General features: G+C 33.7%; 2 pseudogenes across 2 annotated transcripts; one reads left to right on the forward strand and one right to left on the reverse strand.

The window, feature by feature from the left end:
* The first annotated feature begins 4509 nt into the window (after window positions 1-4509).
* On the forward strand, window positions 4510-9302 carry LOC145613452 (E3 ubiquitin-protein ligase CIP8 pseudogene; annotated as a pseudogene). Of its 2 annotated transcripts, none has more exons than XR_014106954.1 (2): window positions 4510-5778; window positions 8895-9302. The product of XR_014106954.1 is annotated as an E3 ubiquitin-protein ligase CIP8 pseudogene, transcript variant X2 (transcript). The 2 variants fall into 2 exon arrangements; XR_014106953.1 differs by having other exon boundaries at window positions 8898-9302.
* Window positions 9303-10470: 1168 nt separating this feature from the next.
* On the reverse strand, window positions 10471-13102 carry LOC145613990 (uncharacterized; annotated as a pseudogene).
* Window positions 13103-15028: the final 1926 nt, after the last annotated feature.

Consider the following 15028-nt stretch of genomic DNA (forward strand, 5'->3'; position numbering starts at 1 on the left):
TTTGTGCGTGTAGGAAGTTTACGCTAATGCTCATATATTGGCGGGTATATGTTACAAGTACAATTTTAGCTGTTGTAGTGGCTCATTTAGATATGATCGTATGTATGAGGTACTTGAGGATGCCTCATTATTATTGCCTCACCTTAACCGCCCTACGATTGAAGTTGAGTTGTATGTGGGTGTTGCGAGTGAGGTGGTGTTAGAAATTGAGGACTTTAGTGAAGATAACGAACTGCAATAAGAAGATATATGCTCTGATTTTCCTTATGATGATAATTGCAAGTAAATACTTTCATTTGATTTATTTTATATTTCTTGTGTTAGGGTCTGTTTTGATTTAGTGAAATGAGCTGAATCGAACTTATTGGAGCTGAACTGAACTGACTAGAGCTGAAATGAATTGTTTATGAGAGAAGGAAATTAAGAGCTGAGCAGAACGGAACTGAACGGATTGGAGTTGAACTAAACTAAACTGAAGTGAAATTAAATTGAAGAGAGAACATGTCCTTACAATGGAAGGTAATATAGTTGCACATCTAATTGCTCATGTTATTAGCAAATAAAGTGCGTAATCAAATTGATAAAAATCAGGTGAATAGGTGAATAGAGTGTTAGTTATATAATCTCCATAAGTAGTGTCAAAATATATATATATATGTATGTATGTATATATATATGTATGTATATATATGTATGTTTGTATGTATATATATGTATGTATATATGTATATATATATGTATACATATATACAACATATATACATACATATATATATACATATATATATATATATAAGAAAAATTTTCCCGCCTAAATAAAAATCTGACGTCATTATATTTTCTCTGGTTTCAAATTTCAAATTAATTTCGATCTCCTCCTCTCAATTTATCTATACTCTTTAATTTATTTATTTTTTTCTATCACCAACTATTAGTATCTAATACATCTTTCCCTTATGCTTCATCGAACAAAATAGTTTGATGTATACATTTTTTCTATTTTCTTGTATATATTACAAGTTTAAAATCATTATTTATTTGTTTAATTAAATTCGTATATTAAAAATCTAACTTTTATGTATGTGCTTAAATTTTCATATTCGGTTTGTTCTTCTTCAAAATTAATTTTATAAAATTAGCATTTACAACTAATGGTTATACCTCAATAATTTTTCTAATACGTAATAATACATAAAATATATATACTCTATATTTCCGTGCATCGCACGGGACTAATCTAGTATATATATATATATATATATATATATATATATATATATATATGTATATATATATATAATCTCCATAAGTTTGATTGTCTCAACGTCGATTTTCTTGTGTCGTATCAATTTCGTAAAGTCTTGTCGAATCCATTAAGTTAGATTTATTAATTAATCAGTCAAAGTGGAGGTTAAGATGTTTTAAAATGAGATTTCATATTTGATGTTTAACAAGATAAACTTGATTAAGCCCCTAATAAAGAAGACCCCACCTTGATTACAAACTTTGTTGACTTAATCGCTAAGAATGACAGCATCACAGCACAAATATTTCAAAACTAAAAAAGGAAAAATAGGACGATACACAAAAAGAAAGTGTGAATTAATTAAATTTCCAATCTTTAGCAAATGGTGCAATCTCATGAAAAGATCCTCAAAAGGAGAATTTTCCACTGCAAAATATGGAGTACGAGTACCTTTATTTTTTTTTTTTTTTTTGACAACATGGAGTACTCGTACTTAATTAACAAGAAAAGGGAAAATGAAGAAGTTTTTTTTTTAAAAAAAAAAATAATTACTCGGATGCAGAATCTACTTTTAGAAATTAGGCGGATACTATTGCCTGGAACCCTGAACCTCTGAATGCTGACTCATTAACTAGGTTTTGTTCATTTTCTAGATTTTTTTTTAATATTTTCTGTTGGAAGTAGTCAAGTAGATGCTCCGTATTTAGAGTTTGAATAAGGACTATGGTCCATGACTCGAAATTTTATTGACCTTTTGATTTTTTTTTTTTAATTAATTTTTTCTCATTTTGTGAATAATCTTATGAATGATTGATTGAAACAATGAAACTGATGGTTAATACTCCATTCATTTTGTTATAATTGTAACACTAGGTTTTGAATAAAGTTCTAGAAAACTTATACTTTGTAGGATGGAGATCAAAAGGAAAATTTTACTCCACTGTATAACATAAAATACAATTAATGACTTAGTGAGGATATACTAGTATTTGATTGTTAAATCTTCTGTTTCAAATTGATAATCTCATTTTGATTTTGCACAGTCTTTTAAATGGTTCATTGACATCAATATCTTTAATTATATATCAACAAAAAATATAAAAATTTGATACTTCGTATGATTATAGTGGAGATAATATAAAATGACTATGAGTATAAAAGTAGTGTAGGTAGGTTTGATAGAATAGAGAAATAATAATAAGATAGTGGATCCTTATCAAATACGAAGTATGAAAATATTGCAATTATTATGAACTAAACGTAAAAAGAAAGTGTTGCAATTATTACGAATTGGAGGGTACTTCATATGAGTGAATTATTACTCGTTTTACCTTTGTTTCTCATTTGTAGTTGTATTCTAATATTAAAGAGAAAAATACAAGTTTATCTCAGAGATAAATATTTTCATGTGTTGCTTAACAAAGAGGATTTCATGCTTCATACATCGTAATTAGTTCGATATTTTTGACCGTTGAGGAAGAATAACTTCATTAATAATAAGTTATACAACATTTACAATATAATATAGAAATGTAAACCACAAATTTAGAGAAAATGAATATAACTTTTACAATCAATATCATAACGTTTTTGCACTTTTCGACACAATTTATACTTCACCACTTCAAGTTTGACATGAGCCATGACTTTTGATGTCTTTGCATCTTTTTAATTGAGTAAAGACATTCACAATCTGCGATGATGATCTGACTGTAAAGTTGATGACAACACATAAATCCAAATCATCCTCTAAATTAGGGTATGTTTTGCTTGACTGAACTGAGCTGAATTGAATAATTTATTGAAGAAGGAAATTAAGAACTGAACTGAAAAAAAATGTGAAGAGAACATACCCTTACTAGAGCACTAAAAATAAAGATTTTATCCATAAGTGTAAATAAAAAAAACCTAAAAGTTTAGGAAAAATATTCTCACTTATAGATAAAATAAAGCAAAGTACAAAAACCTAAAATAGTTTAATTTTCGAATAAAATCGACTATATCTAGTTTAATCGAGCACGAAAGCTAAAACCTTAGAAGAGTATAAACTGTATGTGGTAGCCCACATACAATATATGTATGCCACGTCAAAAGGGAGTAAAAAAATAAGAGGGAAAAAATAGGGGGAAACAAGATGGAAAAAGTGATGTAAATATACAAACCAATCAAATGCTATCAATAATAGTTGTAAGATGGAAAAAGTGGCCCCTTTTCCAAACTTAAACTTGTGGAGTACTGTATAACTTGAAGGATTACAAAGATTTAATTTTGTTATTAGTCCCAGTTTTGTTACAAGATAATAAGCGAACAAATCCTAAACTAGTAAACGGCCCGTTTAGTTACAATCAAAGTCTGTTTCAGATAACAATCAAACGCTAGGGGTCCACTTATTCAATTACTTTTGTATGCCCCCGGTTTACAATAATTTTATTGCACATCGAACAATTTGCGGAAAGTGACCCATTTTTCTTACAAAAGTGACCTTTTTTTCTTTATAAAGTGACCCTTTTTTTTTTTTTTTTTACAAAAGTGACCCTTTTTTTTTTAACAAAAGTGTTATTTTTTTACAAAAATGAACCTTTTTTACAAAAGTGACCCTTTTATTTCACAAAAGTGACCCTTTTTTCACAAAAGTGACCCATATTTTACAAAAACGCAGTACTGTCCGCCGACCTTAAAAAAAAAAGGTCACGAAATTCAGAAAATGTACCTTCAACTTTTTCGTTTGAACTAGTAGTAGGAGGAGCAATTGTCTCCTTCTTTCAAAGCTTAACATTCGCCATTATATTCAAAAACTAAAATCAAAATCGAATGTACATGAACATACCTTAAAATAACCAAAAATACAAAAAATAGATGAACATACATACCTCAAAATTGGATGTAAAGAAGAATTAACAAAAGAAATTACAAAATTAAGCTGAAAACCAAGATTAGATAGAAAAACGAGAGTCAAATTGAAGAAACAAGGAGATAGAAACTACGGAGTAGAAAGAAGGGTAAAGAAGAGGAGAGAGAAAAAGAAGAGCAGAGGAAAGAGAAAAACCGATGAAAAAAAAGCAGGAGAGAGAAAATATGAGAGTGAAATTTCACATATGGAATTGGACCATAAGTCCATAACCACTGTCATTCAATAACTTATTATAAACCCGCTTTTTTTAAACTTTTGTGCCACCTATTACCCACACCCACTGCGAAACACCAGATAACCTCTCCAGATAAATAATTTAACTTTCCTTAAATCCTTCAAAAAAAAAAAAAAAAAATAAAAAAAAAAAAAAAAAATTTGTGGAGGAAAGTCCAAATCCCTTGTACCAATAACCAATCTCATTTCCGCCCTTTACCCACCTCTTCCTTGTTTCTCTCTCTTTTCCTTTTTTCTCTCTCCTCAACCCCAACAATGGCCGCCGAATCTCCTTCACCGCCGCCGTCGTCTCCTCCACCGGCGGCGATGACGGCGGCGCAGTACTGGTGCTACCACTGTGACAAACGAGTCTCCGTCGAAACTAACCCTGGTGAACCCGATGACGTCATTTGCAACGAGTGTAAGTTCGGCTTCGTCGAGTCAATTCCTACCACATCTCCTTCTTCTACCACCGCCATTCTCTCTCCTCCTTCTGACCACATCGACGAAAGGACCCTCGGAAATCAGTTTCTTCAGGTCCTCCGCCTCCTTGCTGAGGTGTCGCGTGAAGATGACGCGCCGCCGCCTCCACCGCCGCCTCCTCAGCCCAGACCGCTTAACCCCGCTGATCCGTCTCCGGCCGATGAATCTGACTTCCTACGCATTGAAATCGACGGCTGGGATGAAGATGAAGGAAGCAACAACCGCAACGTTGATCGTGAAGATGATGAGGATGACGAGGAGGAGGATGATGATGAGGATGAGGATGTGAGGAGTGTTGAGATCGAAGGACAGTCTGATGACGACGATGAAGAAATTATGCGGCGGCGGCGGAGAGATTTGCTCCGCCTTCGACTCCGCGATTTCGCTAACCGTGCTCGAAGCGATGGGAGAAACAGGATCTTAGATTGGGCGGAAATTCTCATGGGATTAGAGGATAATTCAATTGAATTTCGCTTCGAAATGCCGGAGACTACGGATCGGTATATCGGACATCCGTCGGATTATGTCGATGAAGCCGAGTACGAGGCGTTGTTGCAGAATTTGGCGGATGCGGAGGGGAGGAGAGGGGCGCCACCAGCGGCGAAATCGGCAGTGTTGTGTTTGAAAGTAGTGGAGATCAAGACGGTGGATGAGAGTTATGTGTGTGCTATCTGCAAAGATGGAGTTAATGTTGGGGAGTTTGTCAAGGAGATGCCTTGTGGACATGGATATCATGGCGATTGTATTGTGCCGTGGCTGGAGGCGAGGAATTCGTGTCCGGTGTGTCGGTTCGAGTTGCCAACGGATGATGCTGAGTATGAGGAGGATAGGAGGAAGAGGTTTCCTGCATTTCCTGGGAGTTCATCAGGGTCTGCTGGTGGGAATTCAGTTTGATTTGAATGGAAGAAGAGAAAGAAAGTTAGAGGTGAACTTCTTGATAAATTAGCTCTCTCCATTTTGTTAAACCTTTTGGATTGTAGTATTTCTTCGTGTTGTTTTTTTTCTTTGTTTTTGTAGTTGTATGAAACATGTTTTATGCTTTGGTTCTAATGTTTGTCAATGTAAATAAGTTCTTTATCTTTCTATTTATGATCATAGTATTTTGTTTCTTGTATGGTTTAACTAGTGGAAAATTAGGATGTGTATTTATCTATAATATCTATAATACTCAATAAAGAAAGTAAAACTTGCTCACTATGTTGTTTGTGCATTGTTATGGGTCCAAATTTGCTCCATTTACATTAAAAGAAGTTTGAAAATTAAGTATCTTTGATTGTTGGTTGTTAAGCTTTGCTTTTATGCATTGTTCGTCACATATTGATGATGGTGTGGATTGTTGATCGATTGCTTTGCTGGGCTATGTGCATTTTCTCTTGCTAGTTAGTTGTATGATGTGTGACTGTTGGAAAGCTTGTATATTGTGATGCTGAGTTTGGATTCCAATCTTGGGAGTTGGTTGCATTTATTTTACCTGAAGACCATATAACCTGATGTGATTATGTGAAGTATGAATTTGTAGCTCATTTGTGCACACATGAACTTATTGTTAGATAGATTGTTATTTGTACAAAATACCTGTTATTAGAACTTACATACTTACTTGATCAAACATTATTAAGGGTGAAAAAATGTGGCATCGTTCCATGTTTATAGTTTTAGTTTGGGAAGCTGGAGTTTTTCTAGTCGAGGCTGTTTATATCACCTCAATCAATTATCGGTATCAGCTGAGATTTGGGACATAGTTTCTGTTATGAGCTGCGCTGCCATATCAGAAATGCGAACTTTGAACTTGTTCAGATACTTTGTAGACTTGTAGCCTTGTGGTTTTGCACGGTAAATTTGGGCTTTTAAAAACATTTGGTGGCTTTGGGAAACAAGGTTGGACTGAGTCAGATAGATTTTCCGGCTGTATGTCTAGGTGCTTATGTAAGAGGGGTGTTAGATGAGGAAGGGGTGTTATATTTAAGGAGAAAATGCTAGCCTTGCATGTTTGAACATGAGGCAGTTATGTGATGGTTTATTATCAGGTTTGTATGAACATTGTGTGTTGATTATGTCCAGACATTCTATAGTTTTGGGGACTAGATTTGATTGTCGATATTCCCTTTTCTTTTACCAAGGGAGGGGGAGGGATTTCTTTAAGGTGGGCACTGGGATACTTTATGCAACACTGTCATTAACTACCCTGTATATATCCCATCAAGGTAAGGTCTCAGCAGTCTAGATGTTTGCTGCCTCTACTCCTTATCAATCAAGACTGGAAAAAAGTGAGCCTAGGTGCTGAAGCCCAAGGTGATTTGGGTCAAGTACTTGTATGACTTTTTTTAACAGGTGCAGCTAGGCACTGGCTGTTTTTGTAACTTGTTTCACTCACACTCTAATTTTGGGGATCTCTCCTTGCTTTGATGAGTCGTGTGCCTTGTGTGGTTATTCTTGCCCTTTGTGTCTGGGCTTTAGGACTCCTGTGCCTTGTGCTTCTTGAGCCTTTCATATTGGTTGAAAACTTTGGTGTCTGTTTTCAATAGAATTGTAAGATGTTTGGAGTTTGTGGGTACTTTTTTTTTTCTTTTTCTCCTTGGGGCACACATTTTAAAGCTAGGGGGATATAAAAGGCATGAAGCTTCTTGTGCCATCTTTACCTTCTTTATATCTTTTATTGTAAGAGACCATGGCCTTCAGAAATTGATTATGGAATATGGAGTCACTTTTATTCCTCATACTTGTAACTTGTTTCTTGTATCCTGATGGATGAAATAGGGTCTCAGACCTCCCTAAGCTCATAATATTAATCATTCATATTGCATATGTTTTTGTGGCCCAGGTTTTTTTGAGCAAATTATCCAAGACAGCACATATTTGAGCTGGCTATTTCTTGTTTCAACTTTTTACTCCTGCTTTATACTGCAGAATTAAATGTTTGCTACTTGGCCTCACCGTGAATTGTTTGATAAATTGTTACATTTGTTTTTTGGTTCAAGATATTTTTTGCTCCTCTGAATAGATTTGTCATTGATTTGCGGGATTTAATTCCATTTTATCAATATCATATATGTTGTGGGTCAACACCTAATGATAAATGTATTTTGTGAGTTCTGAGGCGTTGATTCCTTTCATAGGCTTGTCATTGCATGATTAGTTGCAAATATAGTGCCGTCAGCTGAAATTTTAGAACTTATGTAGTTGGCATTGAATATTAATCCTGTTGGTGTCACATTATTGCATATGCCAATTGCAAAGGCTTGAATCTTCTTGAATCTTCTTGATTCTTGTTAATTTTTTAATTTTTCAATTTGGTATATTCCTTTGGTATATGTTTACCTAATATGTGGTTCTCCTATAATTTCCTTTATATTCATGAAAAATGTGTTTCTTTAGCAAGTTGTGTGTACAGTTATTGCTCATGAACTAAAGAACTTTATCTGTTGATACAAAGCATGTTGAGCAGCTATGTAAGATTTCATGTATTGCAGCCTGAAGTGCATATGAATACACTCTTTATGGGATGGGGTTGTTGTTCCATACATTAGATTTGCTAATTACTCACCCACAATTACATTAGATACTGTCTGGGACTCGATTGTCCTTGATTTTGTACAGATTGAGGGCTCGATTATACTGTATCCCCCCCCCCCCTCCCTCTCTTCTTTCTTTGTCTCTTTTTATTTATTTATTTATTTTTCATATATATAATTGGTAAGGGAGACTTTTAAGTGTCTTGAGGCCTTAAGGGCATGCTATTTGTCTACAATTTTTTCTATACACCTTTTCTTTTTGTATATTGTTGAGTCTTTTTTGCTCTACTTCTTGTTAGATAGTATATCCTTTTTTTTCTTTTTCTTTTTTTTTTTTTAAAAAAAAAAAATTACCCATTGAAAATAACTGAAGTAGGTGCTGTTTCAAGAATTATTTGAAAAGTGGTTCTAGCAATAGTTTTTTGTATTGGTGAAATTTATTTTTGTGAAGGCCATTCTGTATTACCAGTGCTCTCTACATAGTTTTATGCTGGTTGTGAAGACTGCTGAAATTTGATCATTTATTCAGCAGTTTATTCAAAGATGTATTGAATTTGGTGATGTCAACCAACAACAGAGTATGAGGCGAACATAATAAAGCAAACACCAATTGAAGCCGCCTTTCTATTTTGAGTTTCTTCTCAACAGGTCCAAAGTTTATGGCAAGGTATGCTATTCTGGTTGATTGACAATATAAATAAAGCAGCTGAAGTATCCCATTTGGTCATAATCTTCCCTTGTATAATTGATATTGTAACAGATTTGACATATTTCTTTTCTTTTCCTTTTCCTTTTCCCCTTCCCCCTCCCTTTCCCCCACCCGGCTTTTCTCAGTTTGGAGCATCAAAATTTTAGTCTTGGATGGTGCTATGTTGAGGCTCTTTTGAGCCCTTTGTATATTTTTAGAATCTGTCAAAATTTAAAAACTTTTGTACTACATCTGTTGTTTGAAGCTCAACTCATGTCGCATCACTGATGCATAGAAGTTTCGACATAGGAGTTGTCTTTCATGTCAGTTGTCGTAGTAGTCGAGGGGCGTTATACACTGTTCAATTGAGCTGTGACTTATGAGATGAGAAACAAAATTTGTTTCATGTGCATTGGCTATTATGCACTCTGCATCTGCAGCACTTGGGAAATTGGCAGTCAGTGTTTTTGGTTGTGACTGATTTCTGACTACTGTCCCATATCGGATCTTGTATTGGAAATTGACATTCTCCAGGAAAGCAGAGCTCATGCTTTTTAAGAAAATATATGCATAAGTTTGTTTGATCCAATGTGTTATGTGTATGTGGCCCCTTTCACTAAATCTGAGGAAAGACTCACTTTTCCGTGAAGTCTCTTATCTCATTGTTGTGGAACCCTAATTTAACGACGAGTTTACAGATGTACGCCTAAATCTACTACTGTCAGAATTATCAGTATACAAAATCCTCTGTTTTTAGGATTTCTTTTTGTTTTTGATTTTGCACCTTTATTAATGCACATGTGTTTACGGTTTACCAATACTATCTAATTACGATTATATTTTAGTAAAATATTACGGTGTATAAAAATATGATATTCTTAATTACTTATTAAATCAAACAGAATCACATCCAACTATCTTCTCATTTGATTTCCTCCAATTGGGGATTTGAGAACAGATCCATCAAACTACTCTGTATGGTTGAATGAATAGATGCAGCATCTTAAATAGGAATAATTTTTGTTGACGGAGGGAGTAAATTAATTTATCGAAAATAAGTTAAAACAAGTAATTTTTATCATTTTATAAATACAGTTGTGTCAAAAAATAAAACAACTCGTGTGATCTAAGACTAATTAGCTAAGTGATTTGTAAGCAATAGATAATGTGTGTTCATTTTCTCCAAAAAAAAAAAAAATGTGCTCATAATGATTATCATTTTATAGTAGGTAATATTAAAAAAAATACTCCGTAAAAATTACAAATTGAATGCTACAGTAATAATTTCCCCACATGAACGCGTAGGATGTTTTTTTATTTTTTTTTTCAAGTTATAAGAAAAAATATTTCTATACATTTTACCATCCAAAATTGTATACGCAGCTATCAGTTTAAGATTGAGCTTGTGGAAACGAGACTATGAGAGCATGTTCCATGCGATTAGTCCACCGATTAGAACAAACTGCAAAACATGGACGAAATCATGGATCATATAATAAGTAACTCTTATGATCGTAAGAAAAGAGTGCTAGTATTTCTGCATAAAGAACATATCTACTGTACTGTAGGTTCAATGAATTTGTTTAATCTGTAAACTATAGGCCAAGTACAAGTTAATCTGATAAAAAAATTGTCAGTGAAATGTGAATGTGTGCGTCTTCTGTGTGTGTGCACGTGTGTTTTACTACATTGGTATCGTCTAGATTATATGCAAGATGAAAAGAACTGAGAAAGGCGAACTGACCTTCATCAAAGGCATCACTTGGAAGAGAATGGTCGACCAACCAAAATATGGCATAATCCTGTTGTATTGAAAATATGTTTAGCAATATTTAAACTTTGTACATCATAATAAAACTATAAAAGAAAGGAGTATTGAAAATGCATTGCTTTTCATGGGAGAGATAACTACTACTATAAAAGAAAGGAGTATTGAGGGGGGGCTTTGTGTAATAGACCCTTGTTAAAGGCGACTGTGCAAGATGCACTCTAGATTATTGAAGCTTTTGGAATTCAAACACGCCTTAGATTGTTAAAGATATAAAAAGGAATACTTAGAAGCACATCTACAAAAGCTTCATATCATATAGTAGGAACCTATAATGAAATGATTCAATTCATCAGAATAAAAATAAATATGTAGGGAGATAAAAGGTAAATCAGGGGAAAGTTTCAAGCAATGAAAAGACGAAAACAAAGATTCCAGGAACACATAAAAGCTTAATTATGCAATATAAGATTACAAGTACACTTACCCTATCACTCTTCCAATTATATCATGATCTTCAAGCCACAGTTGGCCATCTGCATATATCCCCCCATACCTGTCATCTTTCGAATTAGCATCGCCTGAAACATCATGCACACATCAGTAGTGTAATTGTGTAAAACTGGGAATTAAGAACATTACTTATCATTACAACTGCACATTTGGCCAACTTTTGGGCAACACTATTACACATTTACACTCCCTATTCCTTAATGTGACTCCAAAAAAAATGGCGGTGTTCAGGTTTAATTCAATTACTAGTTGGTCCAGTTCTCGAATGCACCCTTGTGCTTCATGACATTTTCTTTTGTTGCTCCCAAGCCTTCATATATTGCACTGACATGCAGGAAGCCCTATGTACTAGAGTCTGTTTTTATATCTCAAATTATCGTACATAATATTTAACATTTACCTTTTGTTAACAGAATGAATTTGTTAGGAGCTTTCTGTCTATGGACCTGCACAAAGAGCACAATACATCAGAAAAATTGAGCAACATTATATTAATTAGATGAAAATTATCATAAGGCATGAATAATGTAGGATTTTCATTAAACTTTCAAGGAATATTTGACAGAGGTTAGCACAGTATGTCAATTAATAACAAATACTTGTAAAACTTACCTTTATTACACGATGAACTATAGGGATTTCCTTACCCTGAAATAACAAATGCAAATAAAGAGAAGTTAAGCAGAGATTTCGACTGAAAGAGATAGAGTAAATGAGATCAAACCATAAGTAGCAAATTACTTTTAAACCGGTATGTCATTGACAATAACCATTATACCAATATGTTACCGATTTGTTAACTTTTATACCAATGTGCCAATGTGGTTATTGGCTAACTTTTATAACCAGAAAATTTTTTTTAAAAAAAAAATGTTTATATCATTAAAAAAAAAAAAAAAAAGTCTTGTTAATGTCCAAATTAACTGCCTCTTATTAACAAATGAAAAACTAAGTAATAATCTCTTGCGTTAAAGTAAAGATATATCAACATCAAGAAAAGTCCAATCAATTAAAAAAAAAAAAAAGGAAGAACAGACCTCAATTTTGAACAATACAATTTCTTTGAATAGGACGGCTCTTTATGGAAGTAACGAACAATATATCACCCTACAAAATAATATAATACGAGTACTTTTAATTATGAAAACAAAAATAAAATTATTAATTAAAACTTGTATAATTATCAAGAAAATAAAAATTACTATAGAAAAGAAGGTGGACCTTTCGAATTCCAGGTTCCATGCTTCCGGAAAAAACAACAGTAACAGGGTATTCAGTTCCGGTTACCAGAACTAGCAACTGCCATGCCATCAACGCCAATGTAACAACTAAAGCTGTCAATACCATCAATCCATCATAGTGTCAAGTTAATCCAAATTTTCTTTAATATAATTACGATTTACGAAATACTACATGTTAGAGATAATATCGGAAAATATATGTGATATATTTTCCGTATTGATCTTATTAGGAAAATAATATATTTAGGTTTATTATATGTTAGTATATTTAGTAGTGCGTGTACCGGTGTACGTGTTCAAAAAGCAACAAATAATGAGCATGTATTGAATTGACAATTAGTCAATTAGTAGTGCGTGTACATTTTTAAGCAACAAATAAACGATATAATGAGCATGTATTGAATTGAAAATAAGCGGGTGTAACCAAGAAATCAAATACGGATTGAAAAATCACCTATATCTATGAATTTCGTTGCCGCACCACTCGACCGAATTGAGCGTTGTGATTGTTTAACGTAATCCAACATCTTTCTTTAATTTTTTTTCGAAGAAGAATTATCCAGGGACGAAAATAGTCGGATTACAGAATTAATAATAAATAGTACAGTAGAAGGAAGGCGCGAGCTTGTCTAAATGGAGTGTTGAGATGCATTAGCAAATGCATCTTCAGGGGTAAGCTAGTAAATTCTCATGATTGAGTGGAAATCCACATCACCTTCCGTTATGCTTTTTGTCAGCCCGTTTTTATAGTATATCGTATTTTGTAAATGTATTTGGTATAGTACTCCTTATTTTGTATTTGCTTGAGGGTATGTTTTCTCTCTCTTCCATTTACCCCTCCTTCGATCTGTCTTCTCACTCTCTCTCCCCGCTGAAATTCGGACCCTTATTTTCTCCTCCTAACCAATTTTGAATTTGAATTTCGAACCCTTCTTCTCTGTATTCCTTATCCCTCCATCTCCATCATTCGTGATTTGCGTTGGGGTTTTGTTGAAGAATTCTTTCCGGGATTGCTGCGGGGCGAACTGAAGGGTTTTACGCATCAGTCGTGGAACAATTTGACCCAAGTAAGCGACTTAGTTATAAATTCATTAGTTTTTCCCAAATTTGTAATGGTTGTTGTTTTTATTTTAGTAATTTGTCTAAGTTAATGTCATTGTATTCGTTTAACCTAAAAGATTGGGTTTTTAAAATGGGTATTTTCTGGGTTTTAGGGGGATGTGGTGTTGTTCATATTTGAAATCATTCACAGGGTTGAAGAATTACATAAATCCCAATTACAATTGTCCTCGAAAATTTGTTTTTTTTTTTTTAGGGTTGAAGAATTACATAAAATCCCAATTACAATTCACAGCATGAATTGTTCCACGAATTTGTAATTTTCTTGTGCGCGTGATTTATTTTTATGGGTATTTCTTGCTATTTAATTGCTTTCATGGTGTTGGTTGTATATGTTTGATTAGATTGTATGTTTTGAGATTAAAGTATGCTGTAATTATGTTTTAGTTGTAATTAGGTGAATAAACAAACAAAATTGATTGACAGCCATGTGTGTTGTTGGGTGGGATAGTGCTATAAATCTGTTGTTGTGAGTTTGATTGGTTTCATGTCGAAATTGTAACCTTAAATCTCAACATGTTAGAGATCTTCAACAATGTTGCTGTGAGATTTATCTGTGTCATAAAGTGCATGCTTGAGTTACTCAAGCATTGTGTGTGGAGCCATTCATGTACACATAGCCATTAATATTTATGAACATAAAGTGCATGCTCGCGTTCAGAGATTGTTGTGTCGCCTGTCAGCTGGAGTACTGGAGTATTACTGTTGTACATATCTTGTGGGCTGTCTAGTTGGGTGCTAATGTCATTGGAGTTTGTGGGTTATCTAGTCTGGTGATTCTTTTGATTTATATTGATGTGCATAATCATCTTACTATGGTGGTTATTAGGTTTTGGCATTTTAGCCTTTGTATTTGATGGGGGATTTTGCTGCCAGTGTCATCATGTTGTTTAGTATCCTGTGTGGTTTATAAGTACTTGTCCTCTTGGTCTGCTGGATATTAGTTATTTATCTCCTATTGTGGTATATTGGTGCTTTTGTGACCTGAATTCAAGGGGCTACCTTGTTCGTAATCAAATTATAATTTTGCGTTTTATTGGTTATTCCTTTGATGAATTTGTGCAAATAGATGTTTTGTGGCAAATGATGAGAGTGAGTCTGTAGATAAGCAGCTATATGTGTTATTGATAGAAGATGACACCTTTTTCCTGTATTACTCTTGAGAGTGAATTAAGTGCCACTGTGAAATGATTTATTTTCCTGTTCTATATGCTGGGACTAGAACCCCTCCAAAGACTTGTTCTGTCTCTGATGACCTACTTTTATCAAATGAGTGGTATCACTATTGACACCTTTAATGAATTACAAACTTTACATCTTAGTTATACCTTTTT

This window comes from Chenopodium album, chromosome 25, assembly GCF_948465745.1.
Source record: "Chenopodium album chromosome 25, dcCheAlbu1.1, whole genome shotgun sequence".
NCBI lineage: Eukaryota > Viridiplantae > Streptophyta > Magnoliopsida > Caryophyllales > Amaranthaceae > Chenopodium > Chenopodium album.